Source organism: Ursus maritimus, unplaced genomic scaffold (genome assembly GCF_017311325.1).
Source record: "Ursus maritimus isolate PB19 unplaced genomic scaffold, ASM1731132v1 scaffold_19, whole genome shotgun sequence".
Taxonomy (NCBI): Eukaryota; Metazoa; Chordata; class Mammalia; order Carnivora; family Ursidae; genus Ursus; species Ursus maritimus.
This window is the reverse complement of record NW_024424341.1, coordinates 27,101,724-27,114,847: the sequence shown is the minus strand read 5'-3', so window position 1 is coordinate 27,114,847 and position 13,124 is coordinate 27,101,724. Positions and strand designations below refer to the sequence as shown.

The 13,124-nt window shown below is 41.3% G+C and overlaps 1 pseudogene; it reads left to right on the top strand.

The window, feature by feature from the left end:
• The first annotated feature begins 7,246 nt into the window (after nucleotides 1–7,246).
• LOC121103367 lies at nucleotides 7,247–7,575 on the top strand (annotated as a pseudogene).
• The last annotated feature ends 5,549 nt before the right edge of the window (nucleotides 7,576–13,124 follow it).

Sequence of the window (13,124 nt, the reverse complement as noted above, 5' to 3'; positions counted from 1 at the left end):
TGCCTCAACACTGCCCCCTGCCCCATTCTCCCACCTGGCTCTCAAACACTGGCAACCAGGTTTATATACTTTGCACTGGAGCCTAGGATAGCATTCTTTAGAGACAATCAGCAATAAATAATCCCAATCAACAGACATCTCAGAGTATATCAACAAAAAATTTGGAAGTCCCTTGAATTTTTCGTTACCCTAAAAGATTGGATGTGAATCTAAGGTCCCAAACATGGCCATGCCTATGGGTAGCTTGAATGTAATTGAAATAAAATGGAAGCAGAGGGAATCCTCTAGAAATAATGATCAAGGATATAGGGGATATTTTATGTTAAAACTGGGAATCCTAAGATGTGGGGGTAATGGGGAGCTGTTGGAGAATGTCAATCTGAGATGGACCAGAATGAGTGAGAATCAGGAGCAGCAACCAGGATGTCTTCTTCCTAATTCTTATCAGGAAGGCAAGGGGGCTCGACAGTCATCGGGGGACAGAGTATCGCCAGTGCACAACCCAACCCAGTAAACATCCTGTATGTACCTACTGTACTCCAGGTTCTGGGTTAGGAACATATACAGATATAGGAATAAGATGCTGTTCTTGTCCTCAATGAACTAGCAATGTATCCAGAGGAGACTGCCAGTCATAAAACTCCCTGCTGTCCTGGGGCAGCCATGCAGGTCCCAAGACTCTCCTGTTACTTTCATAGCCCCCTACCCAGGCACAACTTTGTGCAGATGTGCCCTCATTTCCTCACTCTCCTCCAGCCTGACAAAGAAATGTCCTTCCCAGAGCACTCCTTCTCAGTTTGCACAACCAAAGGTTCCTTCTGACTTCATGTCAAACCAACAAATAAGCATGTAAAAAGCTCACAATGTGCAAGGGGCCAGCTAACTTTGGCATTCAAATTGAATGTCTTCAAAACATAGGAGGGCTTGTTTAGCAGGTAGCAGAGAAAGAAGATTTGGTATTATAAATTGTGGTTTCAGTCTGCAGACTCTCAAGCCATCCCACTGAGAAGGAAGATTGGTTTTTTTGTTTTTTTGTTTTTAGTTCTGCACCTCTAGATGGGAGACGGGTCACTCAAACAAACTGTCACAAAGCCTTGAGGCGATAGCATGATGCTGCCGGGGAACAGAAGGGTACTAGACAAGATCTTCAGAAACACAGTGGCTTACGTCGTTTACAGCTGTGCACCGTAACATTTTTGTTTGCACATCCCCTAAAATAACTTTGTAAAAACTAGGTAGTAATGGCCAACAAGAACATGAATAGATGCTCAACATCATTAGGGAAATGCAAATCAAAACCACAGTGAGATACCACTCTATACCTACTAGGTTAGTCACAGTTCTTTAAATGGAAAATAACAGGCTGCCTGGGTGGCTCAGTCGGTTAAGCATCTGCCTTTGGCTCAGGTCATGATTCCAGGGTCCTGGGATTGAGTCCCACATCGGGCTTCCTGCTCTGCGGGGAGCCTGCCTCTCCCTCTCTGCCTGCCACTCTGCCTACTTGTGCTCTGTCAAATAAATAAAATCATAAATAAATAAATAAATAAATAAACAAACAAACAAATAAATAAATAAATAAATGGAAAATAATAAGAGTTATCAGAGAGGCAGAGAAATTGGAACCCAAGGTTGCTGGAAATACATTGCACAGTGGCTGTGGAAGTTTGGCAGTTCCTCAAAAAGCTAAACAGACTTATCAGCAATTTTGCTCCTAGGTAGAGACCCAAAAGAATTGGAAACAAATATTCAAACAAATATTTGTACACTCATGTTTGTAGCAACGCAATTCATATTAGCCAAAAGGTGGGAATGAGACAAATGTCCATCAGCTGATGAACAAATAAGCACAATGGGGTACATACAGACAACGGAATATTTTTCAGCCATAAAAGGGAATGAAGTGCTGGTACATGCTACAACTTGGATACACCTCAAAAACATTATGCTAAGTAAAAGAAACCAGACACAAAAGGTCAAATATTGCATGACTCCATTTATAGAAAACATCAGAATAGGTAAATCCATAGAGACAGAAAACAGATTAGTGGTTGCCAGGAAACAGGCAGGGAGGGATGGGAGTTATTGCTTAATGAGTACAGGGTTTCCTTTTGAGATGATGCAAATGTCTCGAAATAGAGGTGGCGGTTGCAGTTATTATATATACCACATGCTACGGAATTGTATGCTTTAAGGTTAATGGTTAATTTTATGTTACATGAATTTTACTCAATAAAAAATCCATAAAAGAAAAAAAACAAATAGTCTCCTTGTGTATTTTTAGTTAATATTTAACATTTTTGGACATAAGCATAAAGAATTGCAAAGGATGTAATTTCCAGTACATCATATGATATTGATGCACTGCTGGGTGTGCAGAGGGCGGCTCCCCAGTATATTATAAATAACATTTCAAAATAAAACTGTTACATCGTTCTTTTTTTAAAAAAGATTTTATTTATTTATGTGACAGAGAGAGAGACGGAACACAAGCAGGGGGAGTGGGAGAGGGTGAAGCAGGCTTCCTGCTGAACAAGGAGCTTGACGGGGGGCTCGATCCCAGGACCCCAGGATCATGACCCAAGCCGAAGGCAGAAGCTTAATGAATGAGCCACCCAGGTGCCCCTCTTTTAATGTTTATTATTGAAAAGTTCAAATTGTCCAAATGTAGAAAAATAATAAAATGAATCTCCGTGTGACCACCATCCAGCTTTGATAATTTCACCAACCCATAGCCAATCTTCTTTCATTTGAATCCTTTCCCACTGTGTGTCCTCCACTCCCACCCCTTCACTACTGTTGGATCACTTTGAAGATGATTCTTAGGATGAGAACAGAGAGAATACCTCTATAAATATCTCTTAAAAATAAGGAAACTTTTAAGACAAACCAGTACACCTAAGAAATGTAAATCATCCGATATCCAGCCATTGTCTAAATTTCCCTGAATTATATCATACATGCTTTTGTTTTGATTTGGTTTGGATTTTAGTGTTGGTTTTTCAACTCAAGATTCTAACAATGCCCACAAATTACATTTGGCTGATATTTCTCTTGTCTTTTTTTTTTTTTTTAAGTAGGCTCCACGCCCAGCATGGAGCCCAACATGGGGCTTGAACTCACAACCCTGAGATCAAGACCTGAGCTGAGATCAAGAGTCAAGAGTCGGTTGCTTAGCCGACTGAGCCACCCAGACGCCCCTCTTTTTTTTCTTTTTAATGATTTTTTATTATATTATGTTAGTCACCATACAGTACATCCCCGGAGAGACAGCCAGCGAGAGAGGGAACACAAGCAGGGGGAGTGGGAAAGGAAGAAGCAGGGTCCCAGCGGAGGAGCCCGATGCGGGGCTCGATCCCAGGACTCTGAGCCCTGAGCCAAAGGCAGCCGCTTAACGACTGAGCCACCCAGGCACCCCTAATTTTTAAAAACATTTTATTTATTTATTTGAGAGAGACATAGAGAGCACAAGTGAGGGGGAGGGGCATAGGGAGAGGGAGAAGTAGACTCTTCACTAAGCAGGGAGCCCAACGTGGGGCTTCATCCTAGGACCCGGAGACCAGGACGCCAGCTGAAGGCAGACGCTTAACTGACTAAGCCACCAAGGTGCCCTTAAGTCTTTTTTTTTTTTTTAATCAATAGATTCTTTCTCCTTGTTTTTCTTTCGCCTTGCAATTGATTTGTTGAAAAATTGGGTCCTTTGTCCTGTAGCTATGTTTTCCATGTTCTGGATTTTGCTGATTACATCTCCTTAGCTTCTGTATTTCCTGAAAATTGATATTTAGATCTCGAGAACTGATTAGATTCAGATTTGATACTTCGGCAAGAATTCTTCATAGCTGGTGTGTGTGTACTTTTTATTTCATTGGAGGTACCTAAAGTCGGTGTCTTTGTGTGTGTGTGTGTGTGTGTGTGTGTGTGATAGGCTGTATCAGTAGGTTCAGTGTTATTAGCTGTATCCATCCATTTCCAAAGTCCCCAACAGTTTTTCATCTGATGGTTTAGCAGCCATTAATGATCACTGCTTAGATCCATCATTTCTTTACATGTTCTTCCTCCAATTTTAATGAAAATAAATAATTGGAAACCGGAAAAAAAATTGTCCTCTAATTAGAGTCATTAACTTTCTTAATTTCTGAAAAGTAGTATACTCAAATAACTTCAAGAATTATCAGATTTCATAATTATTAATATTGAGAATTATATAATTATAGTTTTACCTGTTACTCTTTTCAAGATTTATTTATTAGAGAGAGAGAGAGGGTGTGTGTGGGGGTTGGGGGATGGGTGGAGGGAGATAATCTTCAAACAGACTCCCCCACTGAGTGCAGAGCCTGAGGTGGGCTCGACCCCATGACCCACAAGATCAGGCCCTGAGCTGAAACCAAGAGTTGGACGCTCAACCGACTAAGCCACCCAGGTGCCCCTGCTTGTTACTCTTTCATGTAAGAGACACCTTGTTTAATCTATATACTCAGAAAATATTGGAAAAAACAAAATATTAATTCTAATGCACCATAGCCAATTCAATATTTTTTCAATAAAAATAATTTCCTCATCCCACATTTCAAATACACTTTTTAAAAAAAGTCTTGGAGATATGCCTCATTCCAATTATGAAAAACATTCACCATATTACTGAATTGTCAACTCTGATCCTCATTTTCAAACCAATAAACTAAATAAGAGTTAATTTCTGCCTGACTTTTAAAATTCAAGTAAATGTGTTAATAGGCATTTTTGAGGAATATTATAACAAATACTGAGGAATAAGTTATGGAACACATCTTGTAAAACACATGACTAAAAGCAGATAAGATTCAAATAATGCAGCTCTTGTATAATTAATTTATTCACATTTAGAATAATTTATAAAAATAAGATAATTATGCTATTTGCCCTCACTTAATTATAATGTTCCAATATAATATTCAACTAACATTGTTATTTACAAAGCAAGAAATATGAGGAAGATATAGTTCTTTGATGTGTGCATGTGTATATATAAATATCAGGTGTTCAGCTTTTGAAAATAAAATGATGTATAAAAATCAGAATTAGGGGCGCCTGGGTGGCTCAGTCGTTGGGCGTCTGCCTTCAGCTCAGGGCGTGATCCCGGCGTTCTGGGATTGAGCCCCACATCAGGCTCCTCTGCTGGGAGCCTGCTTCTTCCTCTCCCACTCCCCATGCTTGTGTTCCCTCTCTCGCTGGCTGTCTCTCTCTCTGTCAAATAAATAAATAAAATCTTTAAAAAAAAATCAGAATTAACTTTACTACTTTTGCTTGACATCATGATTGAACTTTCCAATGAAAGAGAAAGGCATATTGCAAGAATTAGCCCAACACTTGCATCATTAAACATTTTATAAGCAAAATAATATGAGGATTGACCACTATTGGAATGAAAATTTCAGGATATGTTTTGATAAAACTACCTTATTAACTACCATATTAATTAATGCACAGAAAATCTGAAAGAAATCACATGAAACTTTTGTTGGCAAATTTATCGAGTGTATCTTGAATAATTTGATAGTCCCAAATGAAGTTTCCTTGAAAGGAATCAGCATTATTAACTTGTACCCCTTTAGAGGTACCTTTTCTTTCTACAAAAGACGTCCTGGGGTGAGAACTGAATGAAATGTACTGAATGGAACGGTTTATCTTAAATGGGGGGTGGGGGGTGCAGGTGTTTTGAGGATTTGATGTTTGCTTTGATTTCACGGGGTTGTTGCTAGGAGCAAAGTTTTTTTCAACAATAAACTGGAGATGGAGGAGATGAAGTCATCTGCACCCCACTATGCCAGTACACAATATCTGAATTCAGACTGTCATAATGCAGGCCAATTCCCCCCCAGTAAAAAAATGTACAAGACAATGGAAGACAAAAGCTAGGCGGTTTTTTTTCCCTTTGATTAATTATTAAAGGAGCCTTTTCAGAAATCTGTATTTCAAAGTGTCTCTTTGTTTGGTGCCCCAGAAGTTTCAACTCCCTAGGGCAGTTCAGGGCAGGTTAAGAGTATGCATTCTTTTTATAAAGCAGAAGGGCAGATTAGGAAAACGGTTTTGGGAAGGAGAACCCAAGTGTGCAAGCAGCCCTGCTTCCACACGAAGCTGAGGATCTGGAAATAGATGTTGCTATTCACACTTTGAAGACCACTGACCACTGACCTCCAGCTTTGAGGATATTTCCTTGGGCTGGGAAAAGGCAGATATGGCAGGCTCCACCACTGACTTGCTTTGGAATTCAGGGAACATTCTTTCGCCTTCTTGTTCTAATTTGGCAGGTTGAACCAATGTCTAGTTTCCGGTTTCCTTCCATAGTGTTCTGAGAATTAAGCATGAGAAATAGTTACTATTACTACTTGGTTTCTAATAGTACTTTTAACTTTCCAAAAGACTTTGTTGTCTGGATCTTATGTTTTCCTCCCAACTGTCCCTCAAAGGCAAGTCTTCCCCTTATGTGATAGATGTGGGTCATGGAGATCCAGGGCAAGACTTGGCCAAAGATCTCACAGCAAATAAATGGCTTTGTTGGGAAGAGCACCTTCTTTCTCCCACATCAGCAAAGCAGGAAAAAAATCACCATTTACATCAAAACCAGCAGATTAACATAAAGTATGAAGCATATCCAGAATGTACACTATATACAATATATAGTACATCTAAGTTTATAGTGCATCTGGATTTTTTTAAAATATCATTTTCATAAGGTAACAGAGGCCAATGAATATTCTTAGGCTGCTCCATCAAACTGTGACTCAGTTAACTGAAGAAAAGAAAAAAAAAAAAAACCAAAAACATAAAGCTCCCCAAAGCAGTTTCCATTCCAAAATGCACATTCATTCTTCACTGTCCAGTGATCTGTGATGCACTTTGACTTCCGTAACCACCCTGCAAAATGATCCTTCCCAGGGTAAAATGATGTCAGCCAAACAAGGAAGTTATTTCAGGATAGATTATTATTCTTTTGCTTCATTTGAAACAAAGTTTTAGTTTATTTTTTGGCTATATTACTAAAGAGTAAATTTCCCTTCCACCTCTTTACCTCCCCAGAGGTAATCAATGAGAAAGAATTTAAATCATGAAATCTGTTGTAACCCTGTACGTGCCTCCGGCAACATGAAATAAGATATTTGGGGCTAATCCATCGTCCAGGAAGTGTTTGGACATTGTAAGACCTTCGTTAATGGAAGACTAAGTATAGAAAGTTGGCAGCAGGGCAGGGACTAGATGGACAGCAGGCAGGATGGAGACGACCTTGGAGGGCACTTGGAGGACACAATGAAGAATCCAGCCATTGTTGGAGTCCTAGGCACAGATTCACAAGGACTTAATCTGGGCTACCGTGGGACGCTGTCAGATGAGCATGCTGGGGTGATAGCTGTTCTAGCCCAGCAAGCAGCTAAGCTAACCTCAGACCTGATATTCCTGTGGTGTGTCTAGAATCAGATAATGGGAACATCATGATCCAGGAACATGATGGCATCACAGGGACAGTGCACAAAATGACCTCTTGACATCTCATATCAGTTCTCCAGCAGCCTGTCATAGGCGCTCAATGATCTTGTAGAACTATTGAAGTTCCAATAGTGAGGCCATTTTTTCAGTGTGCATTGGGCATTTTTCTATTAATTTTAGAGTAAGCTCCTTTTGGACACTCGATGGACTGACTTATCAAACTATTAGTAAGAAAGGATCATGCTTTGAAGCAGCAGGTCCACGTCACTTTGTACACAGAATTTTGGTATGTTCAATAAATCTGGTTGGAGGATAAAATAAAAGTTGGCAGCAGGGTCTAGTCAAGGGTCAAGGTAAACACTGACACACATCATATAAGCACAAAAGAAGATGAGGGATAAAGAGTAAAATAGTAAGTCTGGGAAAACTGTATCAGAACTTGGAGTTATGGGTGAGTCCAAAATGGGAACAGGAGTTTCCAGGAGTCCACAGAGCAGTTAAGAGCAGAATAAATCCAGGTGCCCAAGACCAGCGAAACAAAGTGGAACCTAGACACAGAATCCAGTCAAAGATGGCCCCTCTTCTCTGAGCTGCCCCGGAGACTGCCTCATGACCTGGAGCCCCTGCCCCTGCCCCTGTCTTCCAAAAGTTATGTCTGACCTAAGCTGCTTCATGAGTGGAGAACCCTAAAATTTTAGAGCTGAGAAGAAACTTAAATATTACCTAATACATCTAATTCTCAAGTGATTTGGTCCCTGGGCTCCATAATACTCTTGAAGACATCGAGGATCCCAAAGAGTTTTTGTTTAAATGTGGGCCATATAGGGGCGCCTGGGTGGCTCAGTCGTTAAACGTCTGCCTTCGGCTCGGGGCGTGATCCCAGAGTCCTGGGATCGAGCCCCACATCGGACTCCTCTGCTGGGAGCCTGCTTCTTCCTCTCCCACTCCCCCTGCTTGTGTTCCCTCTCTCACTGGCTGCCTCTCTCTCTGTCAAATGAATAGGTAAAATCTTTAAAAAAAAAAAATGTGGGCCATATCTATTGAGGTTTACCATATTAGAAATTAGCACTAATAAAATTTTTAAATATTTGTTAATTTATTTTACAATAACAATAATAAACACATGACATGTTAACATAAGTAACATGTTTTATGAAAAACAACCATATTTTAAAAAACATAAAAAAATGAAGTGAAAAAATCGGCACTCTTTTACATTTTTGAAAATCTCTTTAGTGTTTGGCTTAACAGATGACAGTGGAATTCTTATCCCTACTTCTGCATTTAAGGTGTTTGATAGCACATGGTATGTAGCCTTGAGAAAATCACTGTAGGCACATAAGAGTGGTTTTCAGCATACGGACCCATTGAAAGGCCTTGGGAACCCCAGTGTTTCCTGGACTACACGTTAAGAACTACTGATCTGGTATAATTTGGGACTGCACTTTCCTGTCATGCCACTTATTAAGCAATGTGATCTCTGGAATGTGACTCAACTTCTCTACGCCTCACCTTCCTTAGCTGTAAAGTACATTTAGATATGTAAGTGAGGGGAAGGACACCTATAAATGTTTAACACAGGGCTTGGCTCATAGTAGTCACTCAAAAAATTACTCTCCCTACTATTGTTGTTAATAGTTGTCATTAACTACGTTCCAAGCAATGTGCCAGGCACCAAGGATCACATCAAAGTGAGTAGGATGATGGCCTGCGTTGCTTAAGAATAGTGGAGGTAAGATAAATACACACCTATATAGAACAAAACAGATTATGTCAAGAATGATACAAAAAAAAGGGAGAGGCTACATTCATTCATTTGTTCATTCACTTACCAAATACTAATCAATTGCTCCCCATGTGCCAGGAGCGATAGCCAGGAGGGGGCTGATGTAGAGGAACCAAGTGAGGGAGAGGGCAGCTGGCAGGAGGGAAGGGGGGGCCACAAAGAGACAGGGGTGGCCCGTGCACACATTGCATAGGCCTTTGTAGGCCAATGTGATTGGGGATATAAGGAAATGTTTCATGAGAAAGTGGCATTTGAATTAGAACCTGAGAAGAGGTAGGATTTGGAAATAGAGTTGATACACACGTTTTTTAATTCACTCATTCAACAAACATTTGATTTTCTTGTTGAGTCTGCTCCATGTTGCACGAATAAGAGTCCCTATTTTTGTCTTTAAGGTTTTTTTTTTTAAAGATTTTATTTATTTATTTCAGAGAGAGAGAGATCATGAGCTGGGGGGGGGGGAGGGGCAGAAGGAGTGGGGCAAGCGGACTCCCAGGATCAGGACCTGAGTTGAAGGCAGAAGCTTAACCGCTTAACCGACTGAGCTACCCAGGCGCCCCAGGATCCCTACTTTCAAAGAAGAAAATTTTGCATTTGTTCTTATTATATAAGGAATACACACTCACTTGAAAAATTAGAACATACAGGTAAGCAAAAATGAGAAAATAAAAACTACCCACAATTCCCCTATCCAGAGAGAATCCCTTTAGGGCCAGGATTAGAGTGAGGTCAATGGTACAAAATTTAAGGGAGTGTGGAGGGCGGGCAATGCTAAAAAAATTCAGTAATCAAGATAAATGATATTTTTAATGTAATAGTTTTTAAAAAACAGAATTATTGCAAAAAATCCAGAATGACACAATACCTAAATTTTAATAAAGGCAGGATCCCACCCTGCACTTGCCTTGCTCAGTCTCCCTCTCCTTACCGTCATCTGGCACTGACTGGGCTTGGTCATTCCCTGCATGTCCCCTCTCCCCCAGATCCATTCTCCGCCTTCCTCTGCCTTTCTCTGGGCCCTGGAAGGCTGATCCCTGAGGGTGGCACCAATGGTCTTCTTTGCCTTCTGGCTTCCAGCTGGGTTCAGCCAATGGGAAGCACCTGCAGGAAACCAGAGGATGGGTGTTTCTTTCCCACTCCCTCCCTTCTCATCACCTAAGTTCAGGCAGTGGCTGCTTCTGCCACAGAAACAGCTCCCGTCCAGGGGCCCCTCTCCCACACCTTCAGCTTTCACAGAGCTCCCTTTCCTCCTTCAGGTCTGTAGGTACTAAGGGCTTCCTGCTTTTGCCAGACTCTGGGTACTTTACATTTTCTTGTTGATTCCCTTAATGCTGCTTACACTTCTACAAGTTGACCCTTTAGAAGAAATTCCCTGCTAAACTGCCTGCTGCCTCTTATGGCAGCCTTGACTGTTACAACCATTGTCAACATTTCAGGTCTAAGATATTTGCATTAAAAAAAATGTTTGTTAATTTCAAGACACCATGAAGATGATATTATAATTGTTTTATGTGATTATATTATGTGTTTAGGAAAACTGTCACTATACTAGCTTAAAATTTCCTACTTGTGGAGATTTGCTAGAGAAAAATACAAGCAAAAAACACCATTCATGCTTCCTATCTCTTTGCTACTTCCTCTCCACAAGGGACTGGTCAACCTTGCTCCATTCTCTTCTCATAGGCCAAACTCTCTATTTCCAACAATTTCTAGCCTGGGTTGACTCTAACCTGAATTTTTCCCTCAAAGAAATGCAGGGGTTGGGGGTGGGGGGGGGGGCGCATGGTTGAGCAATGACCTGACAGTGTCACTGGGGAAAAATACTTGGATAAAGACCCTAAAGCTAGGTCTTTTTTGAGGTCACCTGGGCCGTTCTTTGTTATACATTTGAGGAATTGAAAGGGGTTAACAGCACAATTTTGTCCCAACTGTCCACCCTCAACCTCTCCTAACTGGTCCCCCACCCTGCCCTTGAAACTTGCTTGCTCCTTCCCTGGTTCTTTTGGCACCCTGAGAACAGGGCTGTGTGTGAAGCTTTGTGACTTGGCTTTCCCCAGACCCACGTGCCAGATTCAACCCTAAGCCAGTGGTACCAGTGGCTGTAACTGTAGGAAGCTAGAAGAAGCTGGAAGAGCTGGTCTGCCCATGTAGGCTTCTTTCTTGCCCCCTAAATAAATTGTGCTCATGTTCATTCAGTCCTCGCTGCCTACTGATTACACTTCATGCCTATCTGATTACAGATTTTTAAAACTGGAAGGAATGTACATTAAGTAAAAAAACACACAAGGGGGCCCAGACAATGCCTCCTCCTGCCTGCTCTCCAGTGGGTGGAGGAGGATGTGGTGGGGACGGATCTCCTCAAGAGGAAGAAAACAAAGTTCTTGGTGGAGAAAACGTGAGAAAACCAGCACAAAGTGGGCAGAGTGAGCATCCACACTGAAAACTCAGCGAGGCAGAAAAAGTAACCACACCTGGCGGGGACCTTGGAAGGGGTCAAGGTGTCATGGAAAGAGCTCAGCACACAAGTGCAGGAGTCCACGGGGGAACCCGAGGGGCAGCATTGACCTTTCCTTGATGGCTATAGGAAGGCTGGGAAACCTCCATTCCCAAACATTTTAAAGAAGAAAAACATGAATCTCAGTGGAGATGTTTTTTGGTGTTGTCCCTTAATCTTCTGCTTAGATTATTAGGAGATTAGAATTTTCCTTTTTGCTTTTTGATTCTCTCCTTTTGGATTCTCAACATTAACGGAACTCCACTGTGTACCCAGCCTGGTGCTGGGGACACAAAAGGAAGAAACCTCAAGGCTCCTACAGTCCAACAGGGAAGAGACACATAAAGGAATATGCATAATGAGAGACGTTCGTACAACCCACAGAATGATCATTTCTGTCGGGGAAGGTGGGGGATGAGAGGAGACAGAACTGGGCATGGGGATAAGGAAAGGTTGCACAGATAAGGCATTTCTGAACAGGGTTTAGAAAACTCAATGGGAGTTTGTAAGGTGAAATTGGGAGTAAGGTGGAGAGGAGAACATCCTTAAAAAAACCCCAACAAAACAGGTGTAAAGGAATGGAGTCTGAAAAGACATGCTTCTATCACTAACATGACAGAAGATTTTGGGTAAGATATTTACCTTCCTAAGTTCCACTTGGATAAAAAGAAATAGTGTCGGGGTGCCTGGGTGGCACAGCGGTTAAGCGTCTGCCTTCGGCTCAGGGCGTGATCCCGGCGTTATGGGATCGAGCCCCACGTCAGGCTCCTCCACTATGAGCCTGCTTCTTCCTCTCCCACTCCCCCTGCTTGTGTTCCCTCTCTCGCTGGCTGTCTCTCTCTCTGTCAAATAAATAAATAAATAAATCTTTAAAAAAAAAAAAAGAAAGAAAGAAATAGTGACACCCATGTAGCAAATACAATTAGTGGGTTAGGAAACATTTTTCAAGAACACAATGACACCCTCCCACTCAAAAGGCAAATACTACTAAAACTCAGGTGAGATGTGTCCTTGGAAAAGGCGCTTAGAAAAGTTTATCCCTGGCTGTAACAATTTTTTATAGAACTGGACAAGCAGAGACAGGGGAGTGTATTAAAAGAAGGATAGAGGAAAATGAGACAGCGCAATAGCCAGAGGGGGCAAAATAGTAATTCATGGAGTCCTAACGGACAACAGGCTAAATGACTATCAGGAAGAGAATAGCATATCTTATGATTTCAAAATAATTCCTTGGTCATTTCCATCGAGCATAAATCATAAAAAATCTAATATGACTATTACATGTGTTCCTGTGAAAACCATCACACACAATACTGCTAGGATCTAGCAGTTAAGATTGACCCAACCCTTCATTATGTAGCTCCTTTGCTTAAGAGCTGCTTAACT